Genomic DNA, 20,435 nt, shown 5'->3' with positions numbered 1-20,435 from the left:
TTTGAAAACGAATGGATGAGTTAGTGTTTCAGCTTTAAGCTGTCTTTAATTAAACCAGATTGCTTCATAAATTCAAACTAACCTCATATTACAAAACATATTAAATTGTTTTCACATATTGAAGGTGTATTAGTACATTGATTACTCACCAATATGCAATTCTAATGGCAAAATTTAGTGACAGATTATGGAACAGGATTTATTAACTAATCTGGGTCACTTCACGGCTGCATATAAGAAGTATTACTGGACCCTTCATTATTGCATAACTTGTCAAAGCTTGCCTAGTTAATTATGAAGTGTTGCTCGTACAGTATAGTGGGTTTTTTTCTGTTAAGGTGTTAGATTTCCTGGCAGATTTTGTATTTGATAGGGCCATTTTTTAGTGTAGGCTAGTGTAGAGTCAAATATTATTAATAGTTCATGGGCATCAACATCATTGTCAGAACATCACCGTATCAAAGTTATGCCGGCAATAATGAAACTCAACACCGACAAAGGAAGACCTTGTTTATCAATGTGAGTTTTGTATCCTGTTGCAATATTATTAATTATAACTGCACTTTGTACTAGATAAACCTCTACAGTACTGAATTTGAAAACATGAAAAATAACACTGTTTGTTAATACATTGTTCTTGCATTGCAGTAGAAAATGTCTGATGTGCTTAGGGACAGTATATCTTACCTGATGACTGGAATCTCTTTAGAAAGGATCAGTAGGGCATTTTTGTTGAAAGTGTCCAATATCAATATCATGCCACAAAACATGAAGTACTTTAGAATTAAATTTTGCCAATTTTGATATCGTAATAAGCTGTGATATGTTGCTTAAATGTTTTATGCTATCTAAAGAACAAATTATTGAAAGGTAATCATTTTTACATTGTGTGCTAAAATTTCAAATGTTACTTTGAAGCCTATCTATGTTGAAAAGTTGCTTGTTTAATGGACTTGTCTAATGGCAGTTCTGGCAACATATTAACGATTAAGCCCAGAATTTAATTTAAGAAAAGAACTTACTTTAAGAGAATATAAGGGAAAAAACCCCTGAACTTGCAAAACCCTTGGAAACTAAAATAGTGACAATTATTAACATTGATTCCACAATGCTGTGCAACATACATTTATCAATATCATACCTTGGACCAGTAATCATTACGCTAATACAAAAACTATAACCAGCAGTATATTTATAATCAGATGACATAGATAGGCTATTCATCATCAGTTGAAATCTCTTCACACAGGAATGCTATCATATTATGGAAGTCTGTTAAAACAGGTAATGTATCAACAGTAGGACTGAAGTCCATTAAAGGGCTAAGGAAGCCATGGAGAAATTCCTTGAAGAATTTTGTGCAGCACCAAAGATGGGGATAAAAAAATGGGAAAGTAGTTTATCATATATCACCATCTATTCTCTGTCAATACTTATATTGTCAATATATTCAATCACATGGGAATTACTTCATTGTTTCTCGGTTGTTTTTCTTTATATATTGTCTAATTACTTTATGATATCCACTACCCTGCATCATTGCAGTTAACTTGAGAATGCATGGATTTGATGAAAAATCTTGCGTTGAATTGGGACAAAAGTTAAAAATGAGGAATTGTGTGTAGGAAGAGAGGTCAGGTGGACTGTTTTCACACAGAGGGTAACAGGTTTCTAGGAGGCCATTAAAGCAGAAACTACGATCAGGCTGAAGAGTTTCTTAGATTTAATTCTAGAGAGGGAATGAGTGAATGACTATTGTGAGGTGGTGGGTAGATGAGGTTGTTGTATGTTAAAGGGGTAGGTTAGCTTGAACTTAGTAGCCTTTCCTGTCCCTAACTGTTTTATATTATTTAATTGCAGGTTATGGCAGTAAAAAAATGTGCTAATTTGGTAACAACACCAAGTTGATGACTGGAATATTCTCTGTTAATGAAATCTTATTGAAAACCTACATTTCCATGAGTAGAATATTGTTTGTACGGTACGGTACACTGTTCTATTTGTATTGCTTAGTATACATTCATTCTTTCTTTTAAGTGCCTGTATGGGTCAGCTATTGCAAATTATTTATTCCAAGCACAATCTAAAAATCCAGTATGAAATATTGATGGTATTAGTGAGAGGTCAATTTCTGAAATGTGTGACTAGTGTCATGATGCAGTTGACCTCTATTCTTCACTTGTGGGTCCCTGATAATTAAGAGTGGGAACACAAGGTCAAAGAGCATAGAAAAGCTGTCAACTGTGGCTCAGTGGCACCCTGGCCTCTGCGTCAGAAGGTCAGAGGTTCAAGTCCCACTCCAGTGATTTGAGCACATAATCCAGGCTGACTGTTCAGTGCATTACTAAGGGACTGTTGCACTGCCAAAGCTGGTGACTTTTCGCAAAGAGGTTACAATGAGGCTCAGTCTGTCCCCTCAGGTGGATGTAAAAGATCCCACAGCACAATTCTGAAGACAAGTTGGGGAGTTCTCCCCTTTGTCCTGGCCAATATTTATCAGTCACCCAATATCACTAAAACAGATTATCTGCCTACTATCTAACTGCTGTTATGGGACCTTGACGTGCATAGATTGGCTGCTGAAATTCCCTATGTTGCAACAGTAATTACTGTTCAAAAGTACTCCATTGTATATAAAGCACTTTGGGACATCCTGAGGTCATGAAAGGCGCTATATAATTGCAAGTTAGTTATTTGTTTTCTGTCTTGTTAGCACACAATGTTTGCAGTGCTAATTTAAATTTCCATATTGTTGGCTTGAATAACGACATGCCAATAAACATTCAGTATTTTTCATTGATGAAATGTAACCATGGTTTTTAATGAGTCGGAAAAGAAGATAATAAAACGATGGGGAAAAACAGAAAGAAATGGTGAAAAATATTTAAGGAATAAATAAGGGAAAGAGGAATATAGCAAAGAAAGAGAAAAAGACTAGAAGGAATAAGGACGGATTCTAAGAAAGAGGAAAAGGGGTTCATAAGAATGGGGCACAGTCAAAAGATAACCAAAGCAGTTGGGAGAATATGACCAAAGAGTGGGATGCAGAAAGAATGAATCAGCCCAAGACACAAAGAAAACAAACGATACATTGTCTTTAGGATATGGTAATGACGCTTTATCATGTCCTGAATTCTAGTGGATTTCGCCTCAGCCACGAGTGGAGCTGTTCGCTTTAATTTCGAGGATCAAAAAGGTGGCTTCTGCTGTGAAGCGTTTCCGGAGCAACTCTCGCCAATTGCTGCACCACCCCCCCGGATTGAAAGATTTACACCGCTAAGCTGAGACAGACACAGAGAGAGAGAGAGAAAAAAGAGTAGTTTCCAGGTGGAGTGACATGCCTTCGCACCGATTCGGCTTTTTATTTTACGCGGAAACGCCGCATGCCGGGGAATAAATAAATAAATAATTTAAAAAGTCCGGCTTGTAGTGCAATCGGGCGAAGTGGAAGGGGAGGGGAGGCGGTGGGTAAGAGGCGGCGGCGGCTCTCGCTTAACATCAGTTTGGGCTGGGGAGGAGGTTGCTGCTGTTCGCTTTTCACCGTTCGGAAGAGGTCTTAACTCCCAGGGGCATGGCGTCCGATTTGTGAACCCACATTAACCTCTCGGCTGCTTTCAATGACCGTTTCAGCCAGAGGCTGGAAGAGGGGACACGTGTACAGAGCAGCTTTAGGTGGAGAGGCAAAGGTAAGTGACCCATTGTGTGTTGGTGAAATTGATCAGCCCTTGAAACCCACCCACTTGCTGGCGGTCCTGCCGGGCTGGACAGGGATCAGATTTTAACAGGATGACCACAGGCTGGAATCGGAATGAATGTTCTTTTTTTCCTGCTTGACTTTTAAAGAAGTAGAGAGAGAGAAACCCCGTTTTCATTCACTCTTTTTGGTTTCTAATCATTTCTTCCGATTCAGCAACGCGGATATATATATATATAAATATATATTTCCCTATATGTCTGTGCTGTAAAGTTTTTTTGATTTTTTTTTGTTGCATTTTTTTAAACTCTGGTTTGGCTGCATCGGAATGTCTTTCGATTGAAAACGAAAAGAGGCCGGGCCAACATTTCTTACTGTGGGGTTTATTTCTCCGCTATAGAAGAAAACCATTGCTTTCCCTCACGCCGCGAGTAATCGAGCATCTACGGTTAATAAAGTAGGTTCACAAAGGTGACGAAGGCAGACATTCAACTGTAAGGTACTATTACAGGGACCCTTTCATATCCGAGATCAGGCTGGAAAGTCAAACTTTCAGAAATCTCCGTTAATTTTATCTTCTAGTTAACAATAATATGAAGACATTTTGCAATATTATAATATACCCACGGGTGTATACACCCTAATTGTAATGTTGACATATAATGTCATTTACTGTTGGTAACAAAAGCATAAACAGAGACATATATGCACACGCACTGTAGCCGGTAGAAATAGGCAATTCGATGTAATGATTCGGTCTGATCGCATTTAATGACGATGTTTCATGTTGACGGTGAACATTTGTCTAAGCTGTGACGTTCATGGACAGGCACTCCCAGTCTCCCGGCGCAACGGGCTGTGTCCAATATACACAGGAACAAAGATGTACCAGCCCACCACGGTGATTCCAGATTGATTACTTGTACATGATTCATGCTTAACAACTGCACGAAAAAAAAAAATGCTTGTGTAAACAATTTTAGATACCCAGTAAACTGAAAGGTTGAAGTTTGTCACTCTGTGAAGTCAGACGATATTCTGCTCGCTTTTGAAGTGATGCCAGTGAATGAGGTTGACTGCTTGTTAAGCAACTCACATTTGCTTAGTGCAGCTGAAGCTGGAATGCCCAGCTTCCAACATAGCTCTGATATGTTGGTAGGTTTTCAGCTTGGGGTTCCTGCATTGTCAGTGGAGCTGTGTCCATTTTATCATTTTTTTTAAAGCATTTCTTGCCGACATATTTTGGTGCTGTATGTGACAAAACAAATCCTTTCGAGTGTCTCCACTTGTTTTTTTTTCCCTTTGGGTAGCTGTCATTGTTATTGGGAAGCGTCAAGAGAAAAATAAGAATCTTTAATATTATTGTTTGCCAAGTTTTGTATGTACACTCCTGATAGACTGAAGGCCAGAGTGAACACGGTATCTTTTATTTTTAAGATGAGCATTGATAATCAGTACAAGAAAACCTTGCATTTATATAGTGCTTTCCATGACCACCAGACATCTTAAAATGTTTTCCAGCCAATAAATTGAAGTGTAGTAAAACAGAACATGCTGGGAAAACTCAGCATCTGTGGAGAGAGAAACCCAGTTGATGGTTCGAGTCCGTATGACTCTACTTCAGAGTGTTAACTCTGTTTCTCTCTCTGCAGATGCTGTCAGACCTGCTGGGTTATTCCAGCGTTTTCTGTTTTTATTTCAGATTTCCAGCATCAGCAGTATTTTGCTTTTAAATTGAAGTGTAGTCACTGTTGTAATGTAGCAGCCATTATGTGCACAGCAAGCTCCCACAAAAGCAATGTGATAATTACCAAATAGTCTGCTTTTGTGATGTTGATTGAGGGATAAGTATTGTCCAGGATACCTGCGGTATGCTCCTCAAAATGATGCCACGGGATCTTTTTATATCCACCTGAGCAGGCAGGTGGGACCTCGTTTTAACACCTCATCTGAAAGAACTGGCTGTCTTGCCTTTGGACTGCTGTGCTAGATGCTGGATAGCTTCGGTTTTCATTCAGTTGGGCATCTTTCATGAACCACTAGAGTCAAAAGTTGCATATTGTTGAAATAACCTCCCTCCATCTCCATGTTTCCTTTATTTCACCAGTTTCATAATGAGGTACTGTAAGTTAGATAGTTCATTTTGAAAATCTTGTCTGAAAACTGGAGATGTTATTTTCATTAGGGAAGTTAAATAGTTTAAATGTCATTCCAAAAGAGGAACCAATATTACCAGAAACTTAATAATGTCCATTTACAACTTCTTGGAATAAACCTCTCAACAAGTGTTTTATGGTTTTTTTTCATCCTGTAACTTATTTTAGAACAACTGTCACTAAATTCTCATTTGGAACAGGTTCTGAAGTAACTGGACTTGACATACTAGGTGTAAATTGAGTTAATTCCTAACCACCTATTTGTCATACTAGGTAGTATAGTCTATTACACTACAACTTTCAGATCTAATTCCATCTGTGGGAATTGTGCCTTAAACATTAATGTAAAGGCAAGTGACATGTCTATTGACACGAGCAACACTGAAGTATTTTTGTACTATGGCATCAGAAATATGAAGCACGAATCTCTAATGTCCACTATGGATGTACCTTTGGACAGCAGTAAACTGTAAATAGTGTGTCAAATGGTTTTTATCGACACTACGTAAAATGAATTTGATCCCCAGTATGAATAATGAACAAAATTTTGCTGGCACAGCCCACATGGACTACATGGCCTATCTTGGGGAAGTAGATTCTATGTGATACTAATAAGCTAAAGGATTCATGTTGGGAGGAAGTAAGACGAGAATTTTCTGGTTTAGCCTTCATTGATTATGTAAAATTATAGAAAATGTTGGATTTGAAGTGGTCACCTTGTATTCCTCCCCACCCACAATACTTGTTGTAGGACATTGTGTTTGGTTTTGTTTTCTTTTGATGGTAAAGCTATGTTTTTGTTGATGTGCAATAGGTTATTTGATATATCATAAATATAATTTTTGTAGAGGTGAGCCCTCAGTTTCAAATTAAGGGTATAAATTTCTTTCGCTTAAATTCACCAATATCCTATCCTTGGTTCATCCAACTAAATTAAAATCCCATGAAAATTAGATGTTAATGATGGGATCTTACTGATCAAAAATGAATGTATTGCTGCTTTACCAATGACCTTCCTACCATCAAGGTCAGAAGTGGAGATGTTCGCTGATGATTGCACGATGTTCAGCACCATTTGTGACTCTTCAGATACTGAAGCAGTCCATGTCCACATGCAGCAAGACCCGGGCAACATTCAGGTTTGGACTGATAAGTGGCAAGTAAAATTGTTGCTACACAAGTGCCAGGCATTGACCATGTTCAACAAGGGGGAATCTAATCATCTCCCCATGACATTCAATGGCATTACCATTGCTGAATGCCTCACTATCAACATCCTGGGGGTTACCGTTGATGAGAAACTGAATTGGACTAGCCATATAAATACTGTGGCTAGAAGAGCAAGTCAGAGACTGGGAATTCTGTGTTGATTAACTCACCTCCTGACTCCCCAAAGCCTGTTGACCATCTCCAAGCAAATGTCTGTCATAAATGTGATGGAGTACTCTCCACTTGCTTGAATGAGTGCAGCTCCAACAACACTCAAGAAGCTCAACACCATCTAAGAAAAAGAACCCACTTGATTGGCATCCCATTCACCACCTCCAACATCCACTCCCCCCACCACTGACACACAGTCTCAGCAGTGTGTACCATCTACAAGATGCACTGCAGCATCTCACCAAGGCTACTTCAACAGCAGCTTCCAAATCCGTGACCTCTACCATCTAGAAGGACAAGGGCAGCAGATGCATGGGAACACCACCACCTGCAAGTTCCCCTGCAAGCCACACACCATCCTGACTTGGAAATATATCGCCGTTCCTTCACTGTCACAGTGTACCTATACCACCTTGGACTGTGGCAGCTCAAGAAGGCGGCACATCAACACCTTGAGGGCAATTAGGGATGGGCAATAAATGCTGGCCTAGCCAGCAATGTCCACACCCTGCGAACAAACAAAAATAAAACAAGCAGATGCTAATTTTGTTGGAAAATACTGGTACTACTTGAAAAAGCTCCGCATGTAAAATGACTTTGAATATTTTTATCTGGGAAGTCAAATTACTGATGTATCTGTTGCTATTTAAAGCCATAGTAATCTTGATCTAATCTACTGTATAACAGAATATTACATATCATTACCATCATTGCTATGGGAAGAAGTTTCACCTTCAATGGTTAGTAGGAAACATTATCCATATTGGTAAGGTTTATGCCACTTTTTCATAAATGCTAAAATAGCTTTAACAACAGGGGTATATTCATTGCATTGAACTGGTATTAATCCTATTCGATTTATTTTGTCTGAAATTACTCATATATATTTGTTTCAATTGATCATAGGCCAATTAGTATCTTGTTATATAACATAATTTGACAGTTTATAAGTGCCACAGTTCTGTTGTTTCAAATATAGTGATGTATATCTGTTTGCAAAATGACATGCAGTGACATTGAGAGTAATAATACCAACATGTGGGCCATGGAAGCAGTTGCACGCTAGATGCTAATTACATGTAGAAAATTAGGCCTGGATTTTGTGTTTAAAAATAATAGTGAGGCTATCGGCACTCACCATTATTAAGGAGTAAGTCAGACAGCAATGTCTTGTATCTGCACACAGTTAAATGCAGAAATTGGCAAATTGGTGTTGCCCTCCTTCACAAGCTTCACTGTACCGATACTTCACTGAGAGACTCAGCAGTAAAATACAAAGGGAAAAAGTTGCAATACTTACCCATTGGTTACCCACTAAACATGCCAGAAAAAGGTAGGGCTTGTGCAGTTAGGTGGAATTGAATTTTTAATAGTGTGGCAAGTCTTAATTACATTATTGCCAGAGAACCACTCCAGCACTTAAAAAGTGCTCATTCTTTCAGATTTTAATTATTGTTGGAGATTATATAAAAATTTAAATTGTTTTACTTTTTCTTTTGCTCTCTTAATTCCACCGTTCTTTCCCTCTCTTTCTTTTGGTTTCTTTGTATGATTTTACATTGAATTAAATATTCTAATTTATGCTTACTTTAGACTTTACGGGCAGAAACTTAATCTAAAAAAAATCTGGTGTGTTTGAGTCAGGTGGTGGGGGCTTAATGGCTCAAAAATCTGTTTGATGACCCTAAACTGCCTCCAGTCACTCACTTCTGGCTTTAACCGAGGCTGAAAACTGGGCAGGCGACCAACCCAATCCAAGGAAGCATGTTAGAACTTTAAATATGAAGAATGAGGCTCTACATTTCATTGTCGTGCATATTATAAACTTTTAAATTACTGTCAGCTGGATTTGCTGAGCATCAGAGAACATAGCAGCATTTGGGGAGGCCAGGTCTTGGTGGATTTAGGAGATAAGTGCCTTTTACATCTACCTCCTGGATCCAGGTGCCTGCCTGAAAATTGCCTCTGTTAGGACCCCCCTTCTCCAGTCCCAATAACCTTCCCCCACTGAGACTTCTGACCTCCTCACCCAATTAACCCCTACCAGGGGGCCCCAAACAGTTTTTCCCTGTGGGTTAAGCCAGTAAAACGTCTACCCTAATGTCCTATTGAGGATTCTCCAATCTGCTAGGTTGAGGAGACACACAGTTGCCTGTCCAGTTCACACAGGCCCCAGATCCCCTGTAGAGGGCGTCACTGAAAAGTATCTAATTACTGTAAGGTGCCACACAAAAGCCCACAAAAGTCTGTCGGCATTTACAAGCTTAATGAGTGGCAAGCGTAGTTCCTTCGCTGCTGATTGAAAATTCCAGCCCATTGAGTGAAAGCAAAGCACTGTCTCTTGGCCCCCTCCCACCAACCCCCCAAACCCCACCCCAAATTAGTGGGCGAGTCACACTTGGGCTCGCTTAGCAGATAGTTGCGGAGTAAAATTAACAGATATCAGACAGAAATCCACCTGCCTGGCATAGTATCCAGAGAACAGTGTGTGACATGGATGTAGTGAGCAATTTAATGAGGGGGGAAAACTAATTGAAGAAGTGATTCATTCCTGATCATATTTATATGTCTTTGAAATTCCTAAACCCTTACTAATAAACATCTAGTGAGCATTTCAGAGCAGAACTTGGTGATTACTGAGTGGTTGTCCACGGTCATTTCACTGTATAACAGTGTATGTTTGCAACATTGCTCACATCCCAATACATTTCTGGACAATAGAATCTCTAAGTAATGTTCCACTGAATAATTCTAATCCAAAGCACTGATACAGAACTTGTTCTCAGGAGATTTCCTTCATCATTCCATTTTGTATTGCAATTCACATGTCCATTGAAACAAATCTTCCAAATAAGAATTCTATATTCTGGGACTGAAGTTGTTTTATACTATACCTAAAGGATAGATCTTTCAAGCTCGACTAGTTTCTGTGTGTTGCTGTGCACGCGATAATTTAATAACATCACTACACTGTGCACAAATTTGTGTCCTGGAGCCATGGTTGCACAACCTCAAATTACTAACTCCCTTATGTTTATGTAGTGCAACTTAGTTGATATGCATTCTGTCATTCCTTATTTAGAATAAATCTGGTGATTCTGCATAGCGATTGACAGTCTTTCAATGCAGGTCTCAAATTGCTGAGACTTGCATTGCAAAATTGGGCTCCTAGCAAGTAGCTTCAATGCCAAAGTGGCTGCCATGTTTACCTACATAACAACAGTAAGTAATAGGATGCAAAATACGGTGGGATGTCCTAAGGATATGACAAGGCACAATGAAAGTACAACTCCAATTCCTTTTTCATTCTTTGTGTCAGTTGTTGTGTGCATTCAGAACTCTAAATGGCAGTGAAATTGTGGAGCCCTGAAACATGGATCTGTGCCAGTGCATGCCAGGGTGTTTTATCATCCATAGGAGGAAGGAGAAGAGAATTAACCTATGATGTGTTTGTACATCTTGTAATTGTACAGTAGCATTAATGGCAACCTAGACCAGCTTTTCTCCTGGAAACATAACTTAAGTGGGGGAAGGTCGCAAAAGGGGTGGAAAAAAGAACTGATTCCTTGTTTGTAGCATAACATTTACCCAATATTTTAAGCAAAAGAGAAAAACAGGGACGGGAAAATAAAATTGAAATGGGAGGAGAGAGATAACGTATATCCAACTAAAGGACTTTTTCACTGAACTGGGAGCATGATGACTGGGCTTGATAATAATTTCCACTGTCTCGGCTAAAAGTCTGATGAGTGCAAGCTTTGGATTGAATTTGACATTCTTCCCCAGTTAAGTGTGTCTGTCTTGTTTTCTATTTTCCCTCATGAACAAAAATAAAGGTATTTGCAGCTAATGTCCAGACAGCGAATGCAACCTACAACCATATATTTTGCGCTGACACAATAAGACAGCCTTTCAAAATGAAATAACTAGACATACTGGCGTGTCGCACATCTTTTATCATCGGATGGCCTCATCCAAAGATAATTCTGGTTGGCATTTCATACGCTGAGTCCCAGCTTTCTTGATTTAACATTCAGACTTTGGTATTAATTTAATCTTTAGAGAGGAGGGGGAAAAATACACTTTGGTATTTAAAAAAATGATCTGTCAAGCTGTGTAGTATCCTTTTGTAAAGGAGCTTTCTGTTTATATAGACATTCAAGAATCAAGTAAGTAGATCTTTACCTACTGAGTCAAGTTTATTTAACCACTAAATGGCAGTAAAGATCTAGATGTTTGAAGATTTACACATTTTTAATACTATTACATTCTTACTAAGTACTTCATTGAAAACACTCAGAAAGAGGGTTAAAGTAATTTATGAAATGAAACAACAGATTATAAAACAATTTGGTGATGTAGGAGAAAGATAGAACTGTGCGATGATCTACTTTGATCATCTTCAGCGATGTCTAACTTGTTTGCTATTGATGTGCTCCTCCTTCATTCCCCACCATCAAAGATGCCAATCTTCAGACAATTGGATTCACTCCACATGATCTCAAGAATGGCTGAATGCACTGGATACTGCAAAGGCTCTCGGCCCTAGCACAATCCTGGCTGTAGTATTGAAGACTTATGCTGCAGAACTAGCCTTGCTATTAGCCGAGCTGTTCCAATACAGCTACAGCACAGACATCAACCCAACTGTGGAAAATGGCCCAAATATGTCCAGTTTCCAAAAGGAGGACAAATCCAATCAACCACTTGCCACCCCATTAGTCTACTCTCAATCATCAGCAAAGTGATGGAAGTTGTTGTTGACAGTGCTATCAAGCAGCAATTACTCAGCAATAATCTGTTTACCAATATTCAGTTTGGATTTTGCAAGGACCACTAGCCTCCTGACTTTATCACAGTCTTGGTCCAAACATGGACAAAAGAGTGGAATTGCAGAGGTGAGGTGTGTGAGACTGCTCTTGACAGGAAAACTCTCCACTGGTTGGAGTCATATCTAGCACAAAGGAAGATGGTTGTGGTTGTTGGAGACTAATCTCAGCCCCAAGAAATTGCTGCAGGATAGTGTCCTAGGCCCAAACATCTTCAAACTACTTCATCAATATCCTTACCTTAACATAAGGTCAGAAATGGGGATCTTCAGTGATGATTCCACTGTATTCAGATCCATCTGCAACTCCTCAGCTACGGAAGCAGTTCATGCCCACATGCACCAAGGCCTGAACAACATTCAGGTTTAGGCTGATAAGCGACAAGTAACATTCACTCCACAAAAGTACCAGGCAAAGACCATCTCCAATAAGAAAGAATCTAACCATTTCCCCTTGACATTCAATGGCATTACCATTGCTGAATCCCCCACCATCAACATCCTGGGGGTTACTATTGTCAAGAAACGTAACTGGACAAGCCATATAAACACTGTGGCTGCAAGAGCAGGTCAGAGGCTGGAAATTCTGTAGTGAGTAACTCACCTCTCCACTACCCAAAACTTGTCCACCATTTACAAAGTACAAGTCAGAAGTGTGATGGAATACTCTCCACTTGCCTGGATGAGTGCAGCTCCAATTAACACTGAAGAAATTTGACACCATCCAGGACAAAGCTGTCCACTTGACTGGGTCCCCTCCCACTACCTAAAACATTCACTTCCCCTTGCCACTAGTGCACAGGGGCAGCAATGTGTGCCATCTATAAGATGCACTGTTTAAGAACTTTCCAAGGCTCCTTCGACAGTACCTTCCAAACTTGCGACCTCTACCACCTGGAAGGTCAAGGGCAGGAAATGCATTGGAACACCAGCATCTGCAAATTCCACTCCAAGTCACACACCATCCTGACATGGAATTATATTGCCGTTCCTTCACTAATCTGGGTCAAAATCCTGGAACTCCCTCCCTAACAGCACTGTGGGCGTACCTACACCACATGGACTACAGCAGTTCAAGAAGGTGGCTCACCATTACCTTCTTGAGGGTAATTAAGGATGAGTAACAAATGCTGGTCTTGCCGGTGTTGCCCACATTCCACGAATGAAGCATTCTAACTGGCGTTCTAGTCAAATTATTACTACAAGATAATTCCTCGAAGAAAAACATAGGAATATCCAAAATCCTTTCTTTGCTGAACAAATTGCCAGTGGGTAGAATGAGAACACTTGAAATTGTTAAATAGGATTCAACTATAATATATGCAACTTCCTCTTGGAATAGGACTGAGATGAGGAGGAGTTTTTTCATGCAGAGGGGTGGGTGAATATTTGGAATTCACAGCCAGAGGGCTGTGGAGGCTCAGTCGTTGAGTAATTTCAAGACTGAGATCGATAGATTTCTACATAACAAAAACATCAAGAGATCGAGGGATAGTGCAGGAAAATTGTGTTGAAGTAGAAAGTCTGCTATGATCTCATTGAGTGGCAGTGCAGGCTCAAAGGGCCGAATGGCCTACTTTTGCTCTTTATAACTGTTATAACTTGGTTTGCAAATGTTTGAATTATGATTTTTTGGTCTATGTTTTGATGTTCTAACTTGTACTTCTGAATTATTGAAAGTAGAGAGTGTACATGCAAACAGCAAAGATCCTTCTCTTATTGATTTGAGGCTGATCTCCGAATGTCAGCATGAAACCTCATTCTACACAGAGGGCTACAGTAGATAGCACTTGGCTTGAATGTCTGTAGCTGTTTTTGTATTGGTGTCAGGAGAAGACTGAAATGCAACGTTTGATTGCATTTAAAACAACATCACAAGCATTCAAAAGGCACCTTAAAGATAGAAAAAAAAAAGCCAAAACGCTTCAGAGACATAATCAACAAATGGACAAGCTAGAAACAGAGATATTATTAAGGCTGACCAAGGCAGTATTGAAGTAGTTGAGGCTAAGAAATAGAACTGGATGCGTCTTTCAGGATTTTGGGATGTCCTGAGCACATTAAAGCCAATGAAGCACTTTTTTTTGTATGGTCACTGTTGTAATTTAGGGAACGAGACAGCCATTTTGTGCACACACAGGCCCTGACAGCAGCAGTGTGATCACGATCAGATTTGTTTTTAGGTTTTGGTCGAGGGATAAATATTGTCCAGGAGTACGGGGAGAACTCCCATGTTCTTTGTGCAATACTGCTGTGGTATCTTTTACGTCTTTCTGAGAGAGCAGATGGGGCCACGGTTTAACATCTCATCTGAAAAATGACCGCTCCAACAATAGCAAGTCTGAAGTAACATCAATCCAAACATAAGACTTTAATCAATTGCTCCAGTTATATAGAAATCCTGACTGAAGCTGAACCCCAGCCTACATGTTACCATTTCTTCACATTCATTCTCAATTCAGGTTTAAGATTCCAGCAAATAAGAGTCTGGTTAAGTTTCAAGTTTAAATGAGCTTTCCTTCTGGGTTGCAGGAACAACATGCTGCACAATGCTACAACAATAAACCATATTTAATCTGAATATCCATTCTCCCTATGGTGCCAGCCTGGGTTACGCGCTCAAGTCTCTGGAGTGACATTTGAACCCATAACCTTCTGCCCCAAATACACCACATCCTTGGAGTTTTGGCTGATGGTTTTGTAATATTTTATATATCAGTTAGGACACCGTAGAGATGCAACTTATCTTTGGACTGTACTCTTACTTCTTCCCCAGTAGTTTGTGCTTTGGCCTTAATCCCAGATGCAAGAATGGAATGGGAAGAAAAGTTCCCTTTTAAAACAGATTTTTATCATGCTATGAATATAATGGAGGTACTGGAGCTTGGCATTTCTCAAATGATCTGGAGCAGAAGCGATTTGCTGGTGGAAGCGTTGTAACCTCAAAGACTGAAAATGTTTGAACTTCTGCCAGGGAGTTGAGGATCTGTGATGATCATCGGAAGTGCTTTGGGAGGAAAAATCTGCTGGGTTACACACACCATACTGAGATGAGATGCTAGTTAATACTGTGCTGAATTGTATTATTGGAATAGAAAATCAGCTCAAAAACAAAGCCTTAATCCAACTTTGATTTTTAATGGTGTGTTACAAATGTAACCTATATTGTTGCAGTCGATAAGTGACTGAAGGGTGTAAACCACTGGGCACTTTTTTTTGAGGATTTTTAAGAAACTCTCTTAAAGAGCGATTGATTTATTTTCCATTGTCTAAAGATCAAGAGGCAAGTTGTTTCTGTGAATGGTTTCTGAGACAAAGCAGCGTTGAGCTGTCATGGGCTAGAGATTGTAGAATAAATGTTAAAGTGGGATCTGTTTATTGTTGTGGTGTTTTACAGCATGTTGTTCCTGTGGCTCAGAAAGAAAGCTCATGTGAAATGTAATCAGGCTCTTATTTGCTGGGATCTTAAAGTCAATTGAAATGAATGTATAACCCCTTTGTCAAGAAATGGTAACATTTTAAACTGGGGGGTCCTGCTTCAGTCAAGATTTCTATACAACTGGAGCGAGTGTTTAGATTGATTTTACTTCAGGCTTGCTGTTGTTCTCAGTCCAGTTCCAGCTTTGAATAATCTTTATTAATTTCAGTTTGACTGCAGAGTGTTCTATATTTTCATGTATATTTGACAGCTGCTCTCTACGGGATTCCACTTTGTTGTTTTTTAATATACAGGATCTTTGCGACCAAAATATTTGAGTAAGAAAAACAATGTTGCATAAGATTTTTGATGCCTTTAAACCAAATTTCTATATGTCAAGTTTTAATATTATTCTACAATATTTTAACTATTGAAACAGATGAATTACAACTGCTTTAATTTCTATTGACTAAAATGAATTCTGTCATCCTTTTACTTGTAGTTTATTTCATTTCTTCCGTATTAAACGTTAAAAGTCAAAACTGCATTAAATTAGTTAATTTTAAATATTGCAGTCAAATAATTCTTTGGTGAACAATGGCAGGTTTCCAATCCAGATGAATCAAATTAATTTATTTCGGAAGGAATGAATCAGACTTGCAATAATTTATTGGCTTTCTTCTGGATTGTACAGATTTTAGTAATGATTAAGGACATCATATTAACTCTGTTCTTCTCTGGACAAGTATTGCATAAATAGTAAATGGGGTGGAATTTTCCAGCCAATGTTTTCGTGGCATTCACTGAAGAAGAGCAGAGTGTTTTCCCAGTGCCTTGGCCATCATACTTCTCTCAAACACTGCTAAAAATGAATCAACTGGTCAACTCATCACACTGCTGTTAATGGCATCTTGCTGTGCACAAAATGGCTGATGTGCTTGCCTACATTTTAGGAGTGATTGCACTTATAAGTAATTCACTGGATGTGAAGTATCTTGGCTCATCCTGAGAGATAAGGTGCTATATAAATGCAAAATTGGGGAAATAAAACATTTCACTTCGATTTCTTTTACACCCAGTGCTGGCAGCAAGAACTCCCAGTTCAGGCTAACACTGACCAGACAAAAAGTGGGGGAAAAAAATGTTCTCTACACTGGCCAAACAAGGTGCCTTTATCCTCGCCTCAGATTTTCTCCCCTCCCCTCTCCCCTTCCACATACCAGTGTGAGTTTTCTGCTTTCAGCACCAGCAGTACTTGGCAACGATACCAGGATTATGAATGGTTTGTTCTGTGTGCTCACACCCTTGAGAAACTGGAATGAGATTGATAAAGCTTGTTTCACGTTATGCTATGTGAATGGGATAGGTGGTGCAACACTATTTTGATAGAAGTTGTTCCACAATTTTGTTATCTATATTCCAACAATTGAATTAGTGAATGCGAATGAAGCCACTTAAATATCCTGTTAAGCACTGTGCCAAATTATCGATATAAAATTGGAAGTATGTGCAAGGCACAGGCCTTTTTAATGGCCCCTCATTGAACTGGTTATTAAATATTGCATGCTGATTGAGAAATAGAGAGAGTATTTGGCACCTGTACCATATTGCTATCTATTCCCCATAGTTTGTGGGTGTGGACATTGCTGGTAAGAGCCAGCATTTATTGCTCATCCCTAACTGCCCTTGGAAAGGGGTTGGTGGTGAGCTGCCTCCTTTAACTGCTGGTGTCTGGGTGGTGTAAGGACACTAGCAGTGGTGTTAGGAAGGGAGTTGCAGATTTTTGACCCTGAGGCAGGTTTGGAGGGGACATTTAATTGGGTGGGATGGAGCTGGGTGGGGACTCTGCCACTTTCCTGCCTCTGCCCCAATTAAGTTGTGGACAGGAAGGCTTGAGGATAGCCTTCCCGCCCTGCCACCAATTGAGGCCCTTTAGGCATTCATTGCCAACTTAAGGGCCTCATTCCACTGTTGGTATTCAACCAGTGGGGAAACAGGCCATGCTGAGAGCCTGAAAAGAAAATCCTTGTCGGGTTTGCTTGCGGGCTTCCTGGGAGGGGGCAGTGGTCCCTGGTTCAAAGGCACTCAGTGCATGGTCAAGGGATCCGGCATCGGGAAGGGGGTGCCCTGCTGCGAGCCAATCCCACCCTTACTGATGTCCTCCCTCCTTCTTCTGCATCCCCCACCCCATAAGCCCCATCCCTCCCTCACTCACTCACCAGTGGCCTGGGTCCCTCACTGATCCTGGGCCTCTGGTGTGTGCATTGCCGGCAGCAGCCACCGTTTGTGCTGCCTGCCATGGACAGCTGCCAGCCTATGATTGGCCATGAGATCTCTGAGGCAGGACTTCCGCCCTGGGGTCCTTCATCCCAGGTAAGGCCTACCGCTGGCTGCTTACGTACCTGATTGGCACTTAATACAGTGGGCTTCTCTAAAGGAGCGATGCAAAGCTGTTGCTGGCTCTCCAGTCGGCGAGCCAGCATTAAATATCGTCCATGGTTTCAAGTCAAGATGGTGTGTGGCTAGGTCGGGAGCTTGAAAGTGGTGGTGTTCTCATATACCCTGCTGCCCTTGATCTTCTTTCATGTGATCATTTGTTCTTGATTACTTGTGCACATTTTGGACTACAACTGCTTAATGCAGTGAGCCCTATGAAGTGAAATGGATATGAAGGTTATAAGTCGGGGTGTTTGGCACTAGGTACGAAGCACTGATGTTACGTAGGACATGCAAGTATTATCTTGAATTTCACAGCTTTGCTTTCTCAGAAACTTAGCCTGTGTTACTGATTTTTAAAGTGATTTATTGAAGAAGTTAAGAGGACACGACAATGCAAATGATACAGAATTCATTGTAGGGAATGAGAACCGAGTGTGTTTCCCATTCCGTGTTTTGTTTTAATATTCTTTAGTATGATTTCAAGCGCAGTATTTAAGTCTTAAGTGAAAGTGTTGCTTCTGAAACTCTTGGGGATTTCCAAGGTTTTTTTTAATGCTACATTTTGTGTGCAGAGATTGAAAGAGGAACTTGGCAAGTTGGAGTGATCAGAGAAACTCTCTTTTTGTAGAAGCTAAAGCCTTGTGTTTTGCATAGAGCTGCACACAACACCAATTTCAAATGACTAATTCTGGGTAAAGTGATGCACAGTTATTTGCTTCTCTTGTCCCCCCAGCAATGCTACGCAGCCTCGACACCCAGAAGAACCTGGCAGCGATTTTATTGCTGTGTCTTTTATTTAATAGGTTGTGTGCTTTGCTGGCAAGGCCAGCGTTTATTGCCTATCCCTAATCACCCTTGGGAAGGTGGTGGTATGCGGTCTTCTTTAACCACTGCAGTCCATGTAGTGTAAGAACACCCACAGTGCTCAGCCTTCCTAAAGTTATTGCTCGATAACCAGCTGCTACAAGGTGCACAGAGTAACGTGAGTCAACATTCCCTCTCTCTGCTTCCTGCCTTTTCCTTTAGCTCCCCTCGAATTCAAAAGAATTAATTTATTCTAAAGCCACTGGAAGTCCTGCATTTTTAGGGTTGACAAATGTTCCTGACTTTAAATTGTAGTGCAGTGTTAAACAGAGGCGATGGAGGCAAATTCCGGTCATTTGGCTCCAAACCTGAACCTTCTGATAGCAAGCACAAGCTCTTCAGCAGCATGATTTACCATTTGTTTTGGAGCAGATGCATTGTTTGTTGCTGGCAACGCTGTGGAATTTGCACCATAATTCAAAAAGGGCAGACTCCCAAGGACTGGCGGCCGAGATATTGAGCTGCATTTAAACTGGTGCTTGTTTTAAGTTGGAGTTTATCAGCCAGCCCTTGCATTTATGCTGCCAAATCTATCTCTCTTATATCAACAGCGTCCTCACGCACCCACGAATAATTGAGTCCATAGGTCTGCACTGGCATAAGTGAGCCAGATTTAACAAGTTAAATAGGAGTTTTAGCATGAATGCTGATCTTCTGGAATCTGAGCATAACAAGTGCAAGTATAAAGGTGGATTTTCAAGAAAAAGTAGTTCTGGTCTTTCTGTCTGTCTCTCTGCCCAAGATATGGCACATGTTTGTCATGTATCTGAAGTATTGCATTTGAAAAATGTCACAAAGGCAAAGTATCTGTTACACTTTCACCTGATTGGCTCAAATGTTTACTCTTAGTTTTTAAAATATGTTTAAAATGAAGGAATCCAGTTATTTCCTGTAATTCCTATTGACCTTCATAACCCCCAATTGGAGGAGCCAGGAATGTACAAGCTGCTAGTCTAGAGAAACTTCCCTCAACAACAGCACCTAACCTCTAGATGATTTTAGAATCTGCTGACTTTGATCACTTCCTTACAAAGAGTAACAGACCAGTGGCTCTAATGGGTCAGGCCATATTAAGCACAGCTCCACTGAACAGCTACTCATGATGGCCTGTGCTCCAGAGCTATGGTTTGCCTTTGAACTGTGCTATTGGAAATTAGCTAGTCTGTAATATATCTGCATCATTATTATGAGTATTTGTAATGTCCTATATAATTTTGTCCACCGTTACCCCTATTACAGGCTTTGAGATAACAGGCTTTAATTTACAGTTCCATAGAAGAGTCGTAGTCAATGTGAAACATTAACTCTTGTTTCCCTCTTCATGGATGCTGCCAGACCTGAAATACAGCACTCTCTGCTGTATTTCAGATTACCAGCATCTGCAGTATTTTGCTTTATTTTACTATAATTTTACATGTTCATGAAGTTTGCATATATTCACAATATGAATTTATCCACTTTGGTTGATGTTGTAGGGTGGCCGAGTTGTGCTATTAGTGATAGAGTTGATCTGCAGACACTTCGTGGGTGGAAACATCAAGTTTATTTACAATATACTCAGCAGCAACTACATGTGTGCTTTCAACTCCAACTCCAACTCTAACCCTACACTGACTGCTGAGGTAGCCCATGATACTTTCCTATTGCTTACTACAA

General features: G+C 40.1%; 1 protein-coding gene across 2 annotated transcripts in view; it reads left to right on the top strand.

The window, feature by feature from the left end:
- Positions 1–3,162: 3,162 nt before the first annotated feature.
- Positions 3,163–20,435, top strand: part of LOC144688474 (proto-oncogene tyrosine-protein kinase Src-like) — a 170,244-nt gene continuing 152,971 nt past the window's right edge. The window contains exon 1 of one of the 2 annotated variants that reach the window (XM_078555072.1): positions 3,163–3,327. The gene's annotated coding sequence lies outside the window, so the exon portion shown is untranslated. Of the gene's footprint in view, positions 3,687–20,435 lie in introns of both variants that reach the window. The other variant, XM_078555071.1, reaches the window with a different exon arrangement.

Source organism: Cetorhinus maximus, chromosome 13 (genome assembly GCF_964194155.1).
Source record: "Cetorhinus maximus chromosome 13, sCetMax3.hap1.1, whole genome shotgun sequence".
Classification (NCBI taxonomy): domain Eukaryota; kingdom Metazoa; phylum Chordata; class Chondrichthyes; order Lamniformes; family Cetorhinidae; genus Cetorhinus; species Cetorhinus maximus.
This window is presented reverse-complemented; position numbering and strand designations above follow the sequence as displayed.